General features: G+C 42.2%; 1 protein-coding gene across 1 annotated transcript in view; it reads right to left on the bottom strand.

Moving 5' to 3' along the window:
- The window catches only part of LOC146187755 (uncharacterized), a 33,578-nt gene extending 19,882 nt beyond the window's left edge, over nucleotides 1-13,696 (bottom strand). Inside the window, exons 1-3 of the mRNA XM_084603523.1 lie at nucleotides 12,594-13,696; nucleotides 11,398-11,486; nucleotides 10,635-10,690 (exon numbers count right to left, since the gene is read on the bottom strand). The gene's annotated coding sequence lies outside the window, so the exon portion shown is untranslated. The remainder of the gene's footprint in view (nucleotides 1-10,634; nucleotides 10,691-11,397; nucleotides 11,487-12,593) is intronic.
- Between the last annotated feature and the right edge of the window lie 1,988 nt (nucleotides 13,697-15,684).

Below are 15,684 nucleotides of genomic sequence, written 5' to 3'. Positions count from 1 at the left end.
GGTAAATCCTCCACAGGGAAGAGAGCACTGCTTGCCTAGAAGAGCTGCCATTATATCTGCGGCGAATGCGCAGGCTGTATGAAAGCGCGCGCCGCTGCCACAATTGAGTCCAGCCGTTGGTGTATGAATACACTCTTAAAAAAAAGGTTGGTGAATTCACTAAGTAAATACTAACCTTTTACTTGTCCCATAGATCATTACCTTCTTAGTAACTCGAGGTAGTAAAAATACAGCTAGTGAAATTTACTACCCCAGGAAGTTAGTGAACAGTACTAGCGCCACTTAGTAGTAGGTTAGTGAATACCAACACCTTGGTGCATTATAGTTTGCCTTTGAAGGGTAGTGGAATATGCTACCTTCTAGGTAGTATGCAGTACTACCGCACCTAGAGATTCGTACTACATAGGTCGTAGTACTTATTACAACATATACCTAGTTCTTATTATGGGTTACCATTGAAAAGGTAGTATAATGTGCAACCTTTTCTTTAGTATAAAATACTACATGGCCTAGAGGTTCTCACTACATAGGTCCTAGTGCTTCCTGCGGCAGAAACCTAGTATCAATTGCTACCTGTATGGAGCCAATATATGCATGGATAGGTAAATTATTTCTGAAAATATTGAATATCTTAATAAAGATTTGGTAATTAAAATTAATTGTATTATTCGTAATATGTGGTCAATTGTCATCGGCTTCAAGTTCGGTGCAACATTGAGCTGATCTACAAACAAGATGCTAACTAATTTTCCCTTGTTCGCACCAGTCTTCAAGCAATGACGACAAAACTTGCGGACAACGAATACTCACTTTATTCGTATTTAAAGGCAGTGTGGCTATGCCCTTTTCAATGGCAGAAATGCATAGTGGCGATGAGCTTCTTAGGCTACATAAATACTCTAGCACTGCGCAAACGTTTTCGTTGCGCGTTGAATGCCTGACATTAAATATCCAGTAGCTCTCAATGGCATGCGTGAGTCCCACGATGATGTCTAGCATTCGACCTTGATATCTTCAAACCCAGCATATATTGCGTCGGCGTCATCAGGGTTCATCCGGACGCACTCCAATGCTGGGTAGATGTCCTAAAATGCAACATAGAAAGTAATTAAATTAGAAGGCACAAATGAATTTATAGCAAATTTATACTTACTGGCCTCACCCAGAAATGTGGCTTTCAATTCTTTCACAACCATGCAGAGGCAAAAGTTCCACCATTCAATAGCAAAGTGATCTGCAAGTATTACAGAATTGACATATTTTAAAACCACTTCTTCAATGACAATAAAAGGGAGCAATAAAGACTTAGAACTTATGAAATTGTTTTTTTTTTTTTCAAATAATGAAGTCCGCAGTTTATTGAACACGCCTATATTCCACAGAAAATTATTACCTTAATTTCATATATTCCGGTGCTTTCAGATTTACAGGCTGTTTTGTCTTTGCTAAACACAAAGCAACATTCATAGAATTATGATACCACACCCAGGTAAAAATTTTGGGATGGGTATTTTATACAATCATTTCCAGAAAAGAAAAGATTTACAGCGCTAACAAGTACACACACACATAGGACAGGCACTGAATATCTTTTTTTTTTCGAAACACCACAATGAAACTTCTTGAAAAAAAAAAAGAATTCTATATGCAGTTCAAAAAATTGCTACACCTTGTCGTGAACTGGAAATGACTTAATCAAGTAAAAATAATTGCTAGGCTAGTTGGTTCATATCACATTTTGAAATTTTAAAAAATAAATGTAGATACACAGATATACATTTTGAGATGGATATTTTATAGAATTTCCAGAAAAGGATAGATTCACAGCACTAACAAATAGACACTCACAAATACACACACACACACAAGAATGGCGCTGACTCCATCTTCTGTTTCGAAAGGACACCAAAATGAAACTTCTTAAAAAAAAAAAAAGATCTGTATGCAGTTCAAAAACGCCCTACAACCTTGTCGCAAACTGGAAATGATTTAGTCAAGTAACACCAGATGCTAACCTAGTAAGTGCCTTTCACCAAAACGATGCTTCTTCCAAAAAGATATAAACACACAGATATAAATTTTGGGATGGATATTTTATACAATAATTTCCAGAAAAGGGAAGGTTCACAGCGCTAAAAAATAGACACTCACAAACAGACACACACAGGACAGGCGCTGACTCCAAACTTCTTAAAAAAAACATACGTTTCATTTTGCTGTCGTTTCGAAAAAGAAAAATGTTGGAGTCAGCGTCTATTTTATCATTCTATGTGTGTCTATTTATGTGTGCGTACTTGCTAGCGCTGTGAATCTTTCCTTTTCTGTGAAATGCACCAACTAGCCCAGCAATTGGTTTCACTTGACTAAATCATTTCCAGTTTGTGACAAGGCTGTAGGAATTTTTTGGACTGCGTACAGATTACATAAACATATTTCTAAAGACGGGCGTAGCTCGAGCAGATGCACTAGGATCCAATAATTGTATACAAAACAAAGCAGAAAAACTCAGCTCATACGGTCTTGAAGTAAGTTCGTGACCAAGTTATATGTTCCCGACAAATAACAAAAATGTCAGCAAAACTCTTGGATGAAGGCAGCAGAGCAGGTAACACCAACGCAAAGCACAAGAGGCACACACACGCACACAAGGACTACGCTGCACTGACAACTATTTCAACTGGAAACCGCACATCTTCTTCTTTCACTTGTTCCTTCACTTTACGTCTGCAGCCAACTTCTTTCTTGTCGTTAACATCCTGCCGGTTTGCGCAAAAATTCTACTTCCTTCTTCAACAAAACCACCGATGGCATGCTGACACATTGGTCTCCCAAGTCACAGATTGCATATCCTTCATAAATCTCTCTGGCTAACTTGTCCTTCATCCTTTTCATAACCTTAACATTGTGAAGGTCAGCCGGACATTTTTGGTCTCTACAATCAACGCAGCCTTTGCAGTGCACAGCCAAATTTTTGTCAGACTTGTCCGATATTGCCTTAACGTGCTCTCTAATCCTTTCATTGAGGCATCTTCCTGTTTGTCCAATATATTTCTTTCCTCCACACACATCCCTTTAGCCCTGTTTGGTGCCGTCGGAATGCAGGTTAATAACCAGGACTTCAACTCTGGATGCAAAACTTTTCACCGGACTAGGTACTCTAAGTGTATTCAGGGGGTTGTTTATGAGATTCCCTTGCATTGTGGAAAGAAATATATTGGACAAACAGGAAGATGCCTCAATGAAAGGATTAGAGAGCACGTTAAGGCAATATCGGACAAGTCTGGCACAAATCTGGCTGTGCACTGCAAAGACTGCGTTGATTGTAAGACCAAAAATGTCCGGCTGACCTTCACAATGTTAAGGTTATGAAAAGGATGAAGGTCAAGTTAGCCAGAGAGATTTATGAAGCATATGCAATCTGTGACTTGGGAGACCAATGTGTCAGCATGCCATCGGTGGTTTTGTTGAAGAAGGAAGTAGAATTTTTGCGCAAACCGGCAGGATATTAACGACAAGAAAGAAGTTGGCTCCAGACGTAAAGTGTAAAGTGAAGGAAGAAGTGAAAGAAGATGTGCGGTTTCCACTTGAAATAGTTGTTAGTGCAGCGTAGTCCCTGTGTGCGTGTGTGTGCCTCTTGTGCTTTGTGTTGATGTTACCTGCTCTGCTGCCTTTTTCCAAGAGATGTGTGACCAACTAGCTCATCGTTCGACTCTATTGATGTCAGCAAAAATTTGAACTTACTACAAACCTACAGTTTGCTACAAAAAATTCTAGGACTGCGGGTGCCAAAAGATAACAAAGATGTCCACAAGGTTTGGGTTTACTACAAACCTACAAATTACTACAAAAACACGACAGAACTGCGATGTAATCACGTGCGAAAAAAAACATGATTTAGTTATACTTGTGCAAACCTGATTTCAAAAAAAAAAAAAAGGGCGCATTTTTTCCTTCGCACGAGGCATAATTTTTACTGTGTTAGGTTCGTTTTACTTTCAGCGGTGTTTATGCTCAACAAAAACAGCATTTTCACAAGAAAAAGAAAGGCGACAACAGGGCATGTCGTTTTCGTTGAGCATAATGTTTGTAGCAAATGGCTCTACAGCTTACTCTGTTCAATTTCACTTCAACAAAGTTGGCATTATTTCTACGGCATTTAGTTCTTGTCAGGATCAGGAAACACTCGGCAACAATTTACTAACAATGGCGATAAATAATTGCGTTTGCAATACGCAGGTCTTTGCATTCCAAGCAATGAAGATAAAAACGGGCAACTTACCTCGAAGCGCACGTTTTCTGCACCATCCCTAAATCGCCATCCAGCAAAGCATTTATCAGATCTTCCTGCCGATGCTGCCCGCTAGCTTGAATAACTCTCTTTCGGTCTTTCCAAATCACTAGACATGGGCGACAAACACAGCGCCTCGGCGTCACTCTTCCCGCCAAAATCGGTATCGGTGGCAGACGGCGAGCACCTCGAAGCAGAACGAATGAAAATAAGCCAGTCTGACAAGTCGATGCTGGCACAATGCGCGGCAAACGAGCGGCGGCGCTGCTGTCAAAAACGATGGGATCCTGGAGTCGATGTCTGCAAGAGCAACATTTACGTTGTGCTTGATGTGTGGGCTTTTCGATGGCACTCATGAACTTTAATATGTGCACCAGGACACGCAGACATTTACGAAAGTGTGAGACTCGACAACCACCATTCCACCAGCACAACGACGACGCTCCCGTCCACAGCGCGCAGTTTCGCACAGCGGAAAGCATGCGCAAAGTGAGAGGGGAATATGCCCGAGTATTAGCCATCGCCCCATTGTTCTTTTTATAGCCGCGCGTGAAACCGTGTCATATTTCGGCGTCGACCGTCCGCCGTACTTCGGCCACCTGCAGCGCTGGCACGTTTGGACAGTTTGGATGCCTGGATCAAATGTCGACGGTACAGCCCGTGCCAGCCGTCTAGCCCACGCGCATTCCTCCCGGCACCGTTCTGTGTGTGTGTGTGTGTGTGCGAGTGTGTTTTCTTTTTTTTTTTTTTTGCTTACAGGGTGTTGATGCTTGGACCATACGTAAAGAAAATGGAATAAATGTTGATTGCAGGCAACTACGTGCGAGGTGGAAAGGTATTGATTTCGTGTCGTTGTGCATTTCTGTTGCACTGGTGGAAAGCACAATGTTAAGATGAACAAAACAACAGCAGTAGACGCAAAAACCTTGTGCTATGCAACGTGAATACAACTTATTTTCAATTTAAAAAAAAAAAAAATGTCTTGTTTCTAAAATGACGCCATCCGCACTTGAGCGTTTGTCTGTGACTGACTGCAGGTCGTTCCCTCAAAGCGTCCCAGTTCACTATACTGCAGGCTTTTCCTGGAAGAGCTAAGTGTCGCTCTGACTTTTTTCGTCACCGCATTACGCTGTCAGGAGCTCGCATGGGGCAAGAAAACTCAAATTCTGTAATGTTTTTTCTTTAGCTTGAAGTGTGCACAAAAACATAGATTTCAAAAAAGAAAAAACTAAAACGAACGCCATTAAATGATCGAAAGTAATGTATCTCGTTAATTTCAGAATAAGTTTTAATGTATGACTGGAAAAACAGCCAAAGCATGAATTTCTGAAAACATTGGTAAAGTTACGCTAGCAAGATACCATGGTAAAGTTGCCCAGGATTCTAGCATTTAACTCGTCAAAACTACTAACAGAAACTCCCTTGTTAGTAATGGGAGCCGTTACTACCTCAAAAAGTTGCGAGTTAGTTCAAGGTTAGTAAAAACGTAGTAAAGCCCATTCGAAGTTAGTAACTGCTGCATTTACTAGCTTCTTACTAACCTCTTTTCTAAGAGTGTAGCACAGTGCACAAAACTCTGAAGCATGCATAGACAAGGGCAAGAAACTAAAAGCCTTCTTTCTTGTGTGAGTGTATGCAAGAGTGAAAATGAAATGCAAGACAAAAAAGTGCGTGACATCAGCAGACCAAGTGACACCCCTCGCCCATCAGTCAGAGAGACACCAATGGATGCAGTATCTGTTGGTACCTCATCGACAAAGTTCGATGGCCAGCGCAGAGGATGAGGAGGTTTGGCTGTCTGAAAAGGACCATGAGAGCTTTGGTTTGCATTTTGTTGCTTTCCAGTGTGTGCATCGCTGCAGCATTTCGCAGAGATCATGTCCAACGCCTTATCGGGCTTGGTTAAAATGTCAGCCTGGTCAGCAGCCCTTGAATATGTTAGCTCTCTTAAATAAACAATCTGAAATAAGCAAGGACATAAGTTGTGCTGGCCATATTGTGGACTGCTTTCAAGACAATGTGTGTAATGCCAAATAATCTGAGAAGTTGAATAAACCATTGGGGTGCCCTGTTTTGTTTTCTAAATATGCATTGTAAGACCATTTAACACAGCTTGGCCACCCAACGTGTGCACACCAGATAACACAAAGCTTTAGCTGCGCTACACTAATCCCTCTGTCACACAAACACTTCCGATCCTCATTGAACTCAATCTGCATTCAGGCTTCCAAGAAGGGTTGAAGCGTCCGGTGCTACACGGGCGTTTTCAGCTAGCATTGAGAAATTTCCTACGTGGTCCGTCGTCTACTGTCAGTCGCAATGAGTCTCAAAAGGAAATTTAAGCATGGGGTAATGATTGCACGATTTCAGTGTACACAGCAGCATTCCGCTTTTGGCGCCTCAGGTCACCTAACCTATCTTCCCAGCGGTCAAGTGCTACAATGCAGTTTCTCTTCCGCTCCACAGTTTCCACGCTGACGCAGTCGAAGAGAACGCCACCTTAGCTTCCACTGGCAGTAGACTACGGTGTTAATATTATAAAATTAGCCGTTCTACCAATGTTCTATCATGCCTTTTAATGCATTTATGTGTTATTATGTGCAGTTCTATTGCATTTATTCGTTTTCAAGTTTTAGAGCTCGTTGATGACGAGGGTGTCAATGACCGCTTTTGAGTGTGCTTGAAATCTCGAGAGCGATTGAGGAAGCAACCTTGAGTCAAGCAGGCTCGAGCTCGACTGCACTTGACAGTTGCCGTGTGACAACCTCGATCTACAATGAGTTGAATGTAGATCCAGTTCAATGAGGATCGAAACTGTTCGAATGAGAGCGGTTTAACTCGCTTCTTGCAGGAACAAGCAGTCTATATACACCTTTTCAATAAGTGCTACTCGGTGCCACCATATTGTTCGCTTCTCCTCTCTGGACTGCTGCAAACCGGCTCTGCTTCCACTGTGCTAGCGCCAAATGCACAAAGCAGTCCAGCAGGTAATATGGTGACACCCCGTGACCACTTATTGGAAAGGTGCACACTACTATGACTATGCTGTAACGAATGTTTAATTGTGGCTGGCCTTGCATATGGCGGGCAGTAATGCATGTACCCCTGTCTTCGGACAGGACAGCAGGGTTGTAAGCATCTCCAGCAAACACTGTGCGGATGTTCGTTTTGCTATAAAAATTTAGGAGACACTTGAGATCTGTCTTTAAGAGTATAGCACGGCAGTGTCAACAGCTCCCGTCTGCAGCTTCCCTTGTGGATCCTTGATCGCATGCATGCACCTTGCTATTTTATAAATGAAGTGTTTAAAGAACTTTGCTGCAACCTACAAAAAAAATGTAGGAAGTGCTTAAGAGCTCTAAGATCGCTAAGGCGAACACAACCCGGCACCAGAATTAGAATATGTGACTAATAGGTACGGTGCAGGGAATGCAGCCTTATAGTTACGCGCGTCAAATGACAGATCGAATACCACACGCCCATCCTCCGAGGTCCTGTGAATAAGCGCATAAGTGGCCCGAGTATGCAGGGGTTGCCATTACCCTCTTTGTCACCTCTCCGCGGCGGTTTGCACAGCCAGGATGCCGCCTTTCCTCCTCTCTGCAACGCGGCAACAGAGCACGCACCTGCCAGAGCTCTTCACACGCAAGTTCCAGTATGAAGGACGTTTCTTGGTGACAATTTCTGATCACACTTTCTGTACATGACGCACATGAGCCAATAAAAATACAGCTATTTAAATGCCCTCTAAACACGTGAATATTATGAATATAAGCATAATACATAAGATAAATTCTCAGCACTGGGTAAAATACTCACAAAGTATTGTCAAACATGAATATAAAAACAAGAAATTGTAATAAAATCTTGAGGATATACAAAAGGCAGAAAAATGCTCATTTCTTAATCTACAGCTTGCAAATGAAGTTTTTTTTTTTGCCTCAACTCCTTCAGCACCATATAATTTGTTTATTAAATGAAATATTTACACAATCTTGTTATTAGATAATACTAAAATGCAGGTATTTAGATGCTCAAATACATAAATGCCCATGTTTTTGTTTTGGCTTTATACATAACATAAAAACCTTTTTCTGCGAAAGTTGCAGAAAAAATCCAAAAAGTGAAAGAAAAGGGGGCATGAATATCAAAATAAGACAGCAAGAAAAATAATTCAGAATACTAAAAATATGCTACACTGCCTCTTTTATTACTAGTAAAGATATGGTGCACCTATCGGCAGATTTCTTTTTTTTCGTAGTGCTGTTCGGAAGGAGTGGTCATTCCTGACTTCCTGCAGCAGTTGTTGAGAGTCTCATGTACCTATTCTCCAAATCACACTAACAAAATGCAGCGAAGCCCAACTGCCAAGGAAGTAATAATTTACGTTCTGAAGTTCATTTTGAAGGTGTGCTGTTCTCTCAGAAATATAGCTAAGTTGCTGAAAACACCCATTTTTAAGCTCGGCCTTCCTCTACTGATTTTACAGTTTATAGCATTGGCATTTCCAAACCTTTCAGGATTTATGACTGGATTATTTGGTGACATGTTTTCCAGAAGGTGGGAGAGTTTGCCATCAAATTTGAAAATCTGCAATAGGAGCTCGGTGTTCAAGCTCCACTGGATTTGCTTGAAAAGTTCCACACTTGAAGTTCTGGAGAAGCCACATCAAGTAGTACCAAGCTTTCATTGCTGCTGAAACCCAGCGAATGGAAACAGAACAGTGGGAACACAAAATGAGCACGTGTAACTGACCAAGAGTGATCAGAGAGTGAAACTAAGCTTTTCTTGGCCACTAGCTGAAGTTCGAGGCTGACATTTGACTGATTCATCATCTGAGCTGAACTGAGAGCTAGTAAAATTGTCTTCAAGAGACTTCGCTACTGCTCTCATAAAAAGAAAACTATAGTAGAAGCAGCAGAATCGTGTGAATGGCGCCAAAGACCTCTTTATTTCGAATAATTTTTTAAATGTCGCACTGTGCCAGAAAGAACAAAAAAAAAAAAAAACAAGCTGCACACAAACAGAAACTATGGTTGTCACAATAACCCCACTGCGGTAGTAAAATGGTTAAGATGCTAGATTACTGTGCCGGAGTACCTATGTCCGAACCCGATCGCTGGCGGCTGCTTTCAATGCAAACGAAGTGGCACCCGTGTGCTGTGTGATGTCAGCGCGCGTTAAAGATCCCTAGGTGGTCAAAATTACTCTACAGACCTCCACTACGGCACCCATTTCTGTCTTTCCACTTTGACTCCCTCCTCCCTTCCCTTACGGTATAGTTCAGGTGCCCACAGAAACAAGTGACAGATTCTGTGCCTTTCCATTCCTGTGAACTAGTTACTATAATTACTTTTGTCATACTATCTGCCTAAATGGGGCTACATGTTCCAAGCACGAAAATTTACCTCTGCCTGTGTGTGAGAACCATCATTCATATATGAACGATTGGCTTAAAGCGGTCCTGAAAGGTATAAGCACTAATCCCTTAATTTGTGCCGATATTATCTAACACATAATCATCAGCATACAACCATTATGTAAATATAAGCTTTCGCAGTTTGATACATAAGTATGCTGAGAACAGTGTGTGGAAGATTGCCGCTCTATCACAAACGTTTTTCGAGACAAAGGCCTGCAAAATAGGCAAAATTTCATTTCCAGGCCCGATTTTGCACCGCCGCGTGGTGCAGTTGATAAGATGCCCGACTGCTGTGCCGGAGCACCCTGGTTCGATCCCGACCGCCGACGGCTGCGTTTCGATGGAGGCGAAAAGAAGAGGCGTCCGTGTGATGTCAGATACCCGGGTGGTCGAAATTACTCCTTAGCCCTCCACTGCGGCACCTTTTTCTCTCTTTCCGCTTTCACTTCCACACTCCTCCCTTCCCTAAAAGCACGGGTCAGGTGTCCACAGAACATTTGTGACACATACTATGCCTTCCCTTTCCTGTGAAAACCAATTATTTTATTTTAGGAGATTTCATAAAAACAGACTAGGTGATTCTTACAAATCTGGAGAAAAGGAGTAGCCGGAACCGCTATGCGCCACCAAATTCTCCTTTATTCTCCTATTTATGCAATTCTCCTTTTCTCCTTTAGGCTGTGTGATCACTACATGCATAATATCTGCATTCCCAGGCCATTAAAATTGCAAACAAGCCATTCCTTTCTCCAGTAGACACAATATGAAAAATTTTTGACTGATTTTAACTCTTATTTATGTGGAGGATCAGAATATCGCAAAAGTGTATTTAAATTGCCAATGACAATTTTTTATTCAATATGAGTTATGCATAGATAAGCCTACTAACTACTTCAACGTAGCCAAAAACATGTAGTTGCTTACCTTTTGATCTAATTCCAGCCTAAGATGCTGTCTCCCCATTTTTGTTTTCCTGGCTTCTATTATACAAAAAAGAAACACCAGAATTTTTTTTCAAAAATGAGGTTTAACTGATTAAACACAAACAATTTAGAACTGATTCCTAGCTTTTAACAAGCAGCAGTCATTCATCAATAAGAGGCCTGGAGGAATGTAAGCGACTAATGGTATAATGAATAATGTAATTTGAACATTATTTTCAATAGCCAGCTGTGGTACTTAAGAGAATAGTGAAAGCTTAGTATCAACACTAAGGCAACAGGTGATGCCACCAAGCTGCCCATTAAAGCTCAAAAAATAATTTCTTTTGCCGATGTACTGCATATTAAACTCGCTGAAATTGGTGTGCCAGACTTACTGAATAACATAAAAAGCTTTCTGCTAAATAATTTGACAATGTACCAGCTCCAAGATGCTGTGGAGCTGGCAGATACACATGGGGTTCACGACCACCCTGTGCAGGATTTCTGGCTCAAACAGGCTTCTGCTGCACACTGCTAACTCGAATAAGGAAGTTACTACATGATGATCTTAAAACATATGTTAATGGCCTGCAGATGTATTTAATTTCTGACTCTGTCTCAGGGATTAGATTGCAAATGTAAGCATTTTATGCTGTTGTCAAAAAAGGAAAACAATACATTTTTACAGAAATCTAAAAAGCAATACAAAACATTTTCTCATTATGGCCTATAACACACGAATGGAAGGTACAGAAGACAGAAACCTTGCTGGTCTTCAGTTGATGGGCATCACTCTATCCCTCCTCTTCCTTTAGCATTGCATTCAGTAATTTTTCCAGATTGCTGCGCACAGCTAGGAAGAAGAAAACCTATTAGTAGACACTCTCATACCAGTCTTTGCTTCACTCTATATTACGGCTTGTGAATGACATCACTTGCCTTAACATACAAATGCCACAGTTCAAAATTGAGATCTTGCTCTGAAAAAGCAATGACTATGTTCATTTTTGTTTTTACATATCGAACACCCTGGGCGGGGACACTTATATCCCCACCCACGGTGTCCGATATGCAAGAACAAAAATGTTGAAGCCGACTTGCTGTGGGACTGCCCAGCACTGAAATTGACACGAATCCCGGCACTTGGCGAAAGCTAGCCTACCAGCAAACAATCCTGCCACGTATATCACCTGGACGCAGGGACTCCTTGACTTATAAAATCACCCAACCTTTTTCCATTAATTTAATCATTTCTTCATTCTTCATCTCATACCCTACTGATGCCCTTAGGCAGTAAATATCGTTAAAAAAAAAACAAAAATCAGACGGCACAAGCAGGCAATGTACTTTCCGGTTCTAACCCAAAAACATTGATAAACATTCGCCGGTAAAAAAATTACGGCATCTGAAAAACCCAATAACGCCGGTTTTTGGTACCTAGTACCAGTTCTTGAAAAACTTTTCCTCTTCCGTCCCTTCAGAGTACAGAAACAAGCACAAAGTATTTTAACCATGGCTCCACTTGTTTACGTTATTGCAAAATCCGGACACTGCGATATGTGCCAAAAGTATTTCTGTGGCTTGACATCGTATTTTTTCTCCCTTAATACCAACGTTGGGAAAAAAATTACTGCACTGTCGACATGTTGAGCACTACGTGCATGCCCCTTCTCCCCAACGAGGGCCGTAAATATAAATAACCAAAGAACTTGGGAGACCCTGCACAGCTCTGACCCTGGGACCCAGCTGGGCGCGATCAACCTGGCCGAAGAACAACGCACACCAGCCAGCATCCGAGGCGAAGCGCCAGACGGAGGTGGCGGAGTTACGCGAAGTCTATTCCTCCTTCTTGATAAACATGCATGCATACCGCCACAGCGAAATAGCAGCGCTATCTGGCTCAATGCAAGGGCGCCAGTTCTGCATCTGCAAAAAATACAATAATAGTCTGAATACTTACGGCTGAACTTGACAGCTTGCGCGACGAGCAGCTTTGATGAGCCAGTTGCCCGCCGTTTTTTATCCTCTCGGGCCGGGCAACGTTTACCCAATTGACCTTCTGTTGAAGGGCCGCTGAACGTCGGCAAGGTTTTTGAGTTACGTTTGACGACTGCGTCGTGCCCCTGAATTACATTAACATACTCTACAGCAAAAGATTCATCGGGAAATCGGAACAGCGCGAACTTTTACAAGTACAGAACAAGATGTCACATGTCACCAATGGATTCCAAAATGGCCTAATCGCGCGTGTGTCGCACCCGCCACCTATAAGGAGTAAATAATGTTTCTTTCTCTTGTTTTAGTAGTAACACACCATTTAGCCCCAAATCTAGCCCTTGTTAACAATCTTTTTCCTCATTTATTTTTTTTTTCACAAACATCTTTTTACCATGTATACAAGCATAGCCTCCGAGATCACCAAACGCGCGCGTTTGGTGATCTCGGAGGCCATAATACAAGCAACTTTTTTTATATTTAGGTCCCTTCGATTTGGCTGCACCAGCTGCACTAGTTGAAGTAGTGCAGCACCGCCGTCCTTGTTTTGCCAGTGCCGCGCCGCCGTCTGCACTTCTCTCCTCGTTTTGTCAAGGTGCAGGGCTAGTCTGCACGAGTTCTCGCTCACTGTGCACTCGCTCCAGAAGAGGTGCAGATAAAGTGCAGCATGGCGTACGCTCCGCTTGGTCCAGAGCAGACGATGCTGCCCATCGTTCTGCTATGTGCAAACATGAATCGAAGTTCTGAGCCTAACCAGCGCAAGCTTGATGACCGCGTTTGGCCCATCATGCTAAATGTGCCTGTAAGGCTTTGTGTGTATTAACTTGTTGCGATTCGTTTTAGCCGCTTTGTGCGAACTTGAATCGCAGTTCTCAGCCTAACCCGCGCAAACTGGATGACCGCGTTTTGCACATCATGCCTAAAAGTGCCTGTAAGGCATTGTGAGTATTAAAGACTCTCAGCTAGCAGCACAATATCGTCTGCATACATCAAACCGGGGAAGCGCTGCTCTACCGCCTCTCCACCTAAACTGTATGACAGGTTAAAACCTAGGTTACTGTCTTGTATCCTCCGTTCCAGGTTTATCATATAAAGCATGAACAGCACCGGTGATAGAGGACAGCCTTGTCTTAATCCTTTGCATACTTTGACATCCTCCGTACTTCTTATCCCTAACCACGTAATTTCTACTTTGTTATCCCGGTATATTTCCTGTAGGAACTCCTCATAACCGCTACCTTCTTCTTTTAATATGTTCCACAGGAGTTCCCTGCTTACGTTGTCGTACGCCCCGTTTATGTCCAGGAAGGCCAAATACAAAGGTTATTTTCCACTCTAGATATTTCGATGCATTGGGTAAGCACGAACAGGCAATCATCTAAGCGCCTACCATTTTTAAAGCCGTTCTGAAGTTCTCCGAGTATCTTGTTACTTTCAACCCATGCTTGCACCTTTAATTTCACCGCCTGCATGGCTAACCTGTACATTACAGATGTTATGGTAATCGGCCTGTAGGATTTTATGTGCATCCTTTCTCCTTTCCCTTTATAAATCAAATTCATTTTACTCTGCCGCCAGCTGTCCGGAATTTGCTTATTCGATATGACTGTTTCCTAAGCTTTTAACAACCTTTCCTTACTTTTTGGACCGAGTTCATTAATCAGCTTGATCGGAATTCCATCTATTCCTGTAGATGTGTTTTTAGGAATATTTTTTTCTGCCTTTTTCCAGTTTAGATTGGTCAGTTCTAAGGTGCTTTGTATTCTGCTACCTTGTGTTGCATCCTGATTTGCGGAGATTGCCCTATCGTCGTTCTTAAATGACTCGGCTATAACTGATCTAATGTAGTTCACTGCGTTGTCTCCTTTTAAACAATTTCCCTCGTTATCTTGAATCTGATCTTGCTTTCTTTGATTCTTCTTCCCTAGCCAGCTTATATGGTTCCAGAATTTTCTTGCTCCGCCTCTAGAGGCATCGTGTATATCAGCCATCCAGCGATCGGTGGACTGTCTTATTTTACTTTGGACGAGGGCCTGCACTTGAAGTTTCTTTTGTCGATATGATTCCCATTTTTGGACGATTTCCTCCTGAGAAGCCTGTGCTTTCCTTGCCATTCGGTGTTCCCTTGAAGCAGCCCGTCGTTGTTCAATAGTTTCCCTGATTTCCTTATTCCACCAGCTCCGTGGCTTCCTTTTTCCATTCCAGCGGTTTGCTACTTTAACCTCCTGAATTTTACTTCTTATGAGTAGTTCTACCTGTTCATAATCCCAGTCTTCCATGGGGCTTTTCTCTATTGCTTCCTCTATGTCTGCTGCTATCTGCGCTATTTGATCGTCGTTTAATTTTGCGTTTACGCTTTGTCTAAGTTCCATTTCTCTTTTCATCAAGGGCCCCATCTGCAGACTAATACGTTTATGATCACTTCCCAGACTACACTCCCCTTCTTCGTCTATTTCCATTTTTGTGACCTTGCTATAAATTTCCTGCTTCATTAGACAATAGTCAATGGTCGTCTGCCTGTTGCGGAATTCCCACGTGATTTGGCCTTCACATTTTGTTTCTCTATTTACTATAACTAGATCGTGTCGCTCGCAGAAATCTAGCATTAGCTTCCCGTTACAATCCGTGTATCCATCCAGATCGACGATGTGGCCGTTCACAGCAGAATAATATTGGCCCCGTTTCCAAACTGGCTTATATCGTCACTGAGACATTCAACAAGATCCCTGTTTTCTTGCCTGCATTGATGTCCTGTTCCTAAATAAACTACCCCTAGCCATGTCCTTATACCGGCAATGGTTCCCGAAACCCAGATATGTTCTTTACAAGATGATTTAATTCTTTGCCAATTTGTTCCCTGGTGTATCAGCATACCTACCCCTCCACCCTTTCTTTCCGTTCTCGTTGTGTTGCACCCTTCCCAGACGTAGCCTTCTATAAACGGCGGATCTTCTAGATCCCTGAGATGAGTCTCGCAAAGAGCGTACACACCTATTTTGTCATCCTTCAACTGCTGTTCTATCTCTAGCCATTTCGCTCTTTTTCTACCTCCTTGC

This window comes from Amblyomma maculatum, chromosome 5, assembly GCF_055883805.1.
Source record: "Amblyomma maculatum isolate TAMU_Amacu chromosome 5, ASM5588380v1, whole genome shotgun sequence".
Taxonomy (NCBI): Eukaryota; Metazoa; Arthropoda; class Arachnida; order Ixodida; family Ixodidae; genus Amblyomma; species Amblyomma maculatum.
Note: the sequence above shows the minus strand (reverse complement) of the source record. Positions and strands in the feature narration are given on the sequence as shown.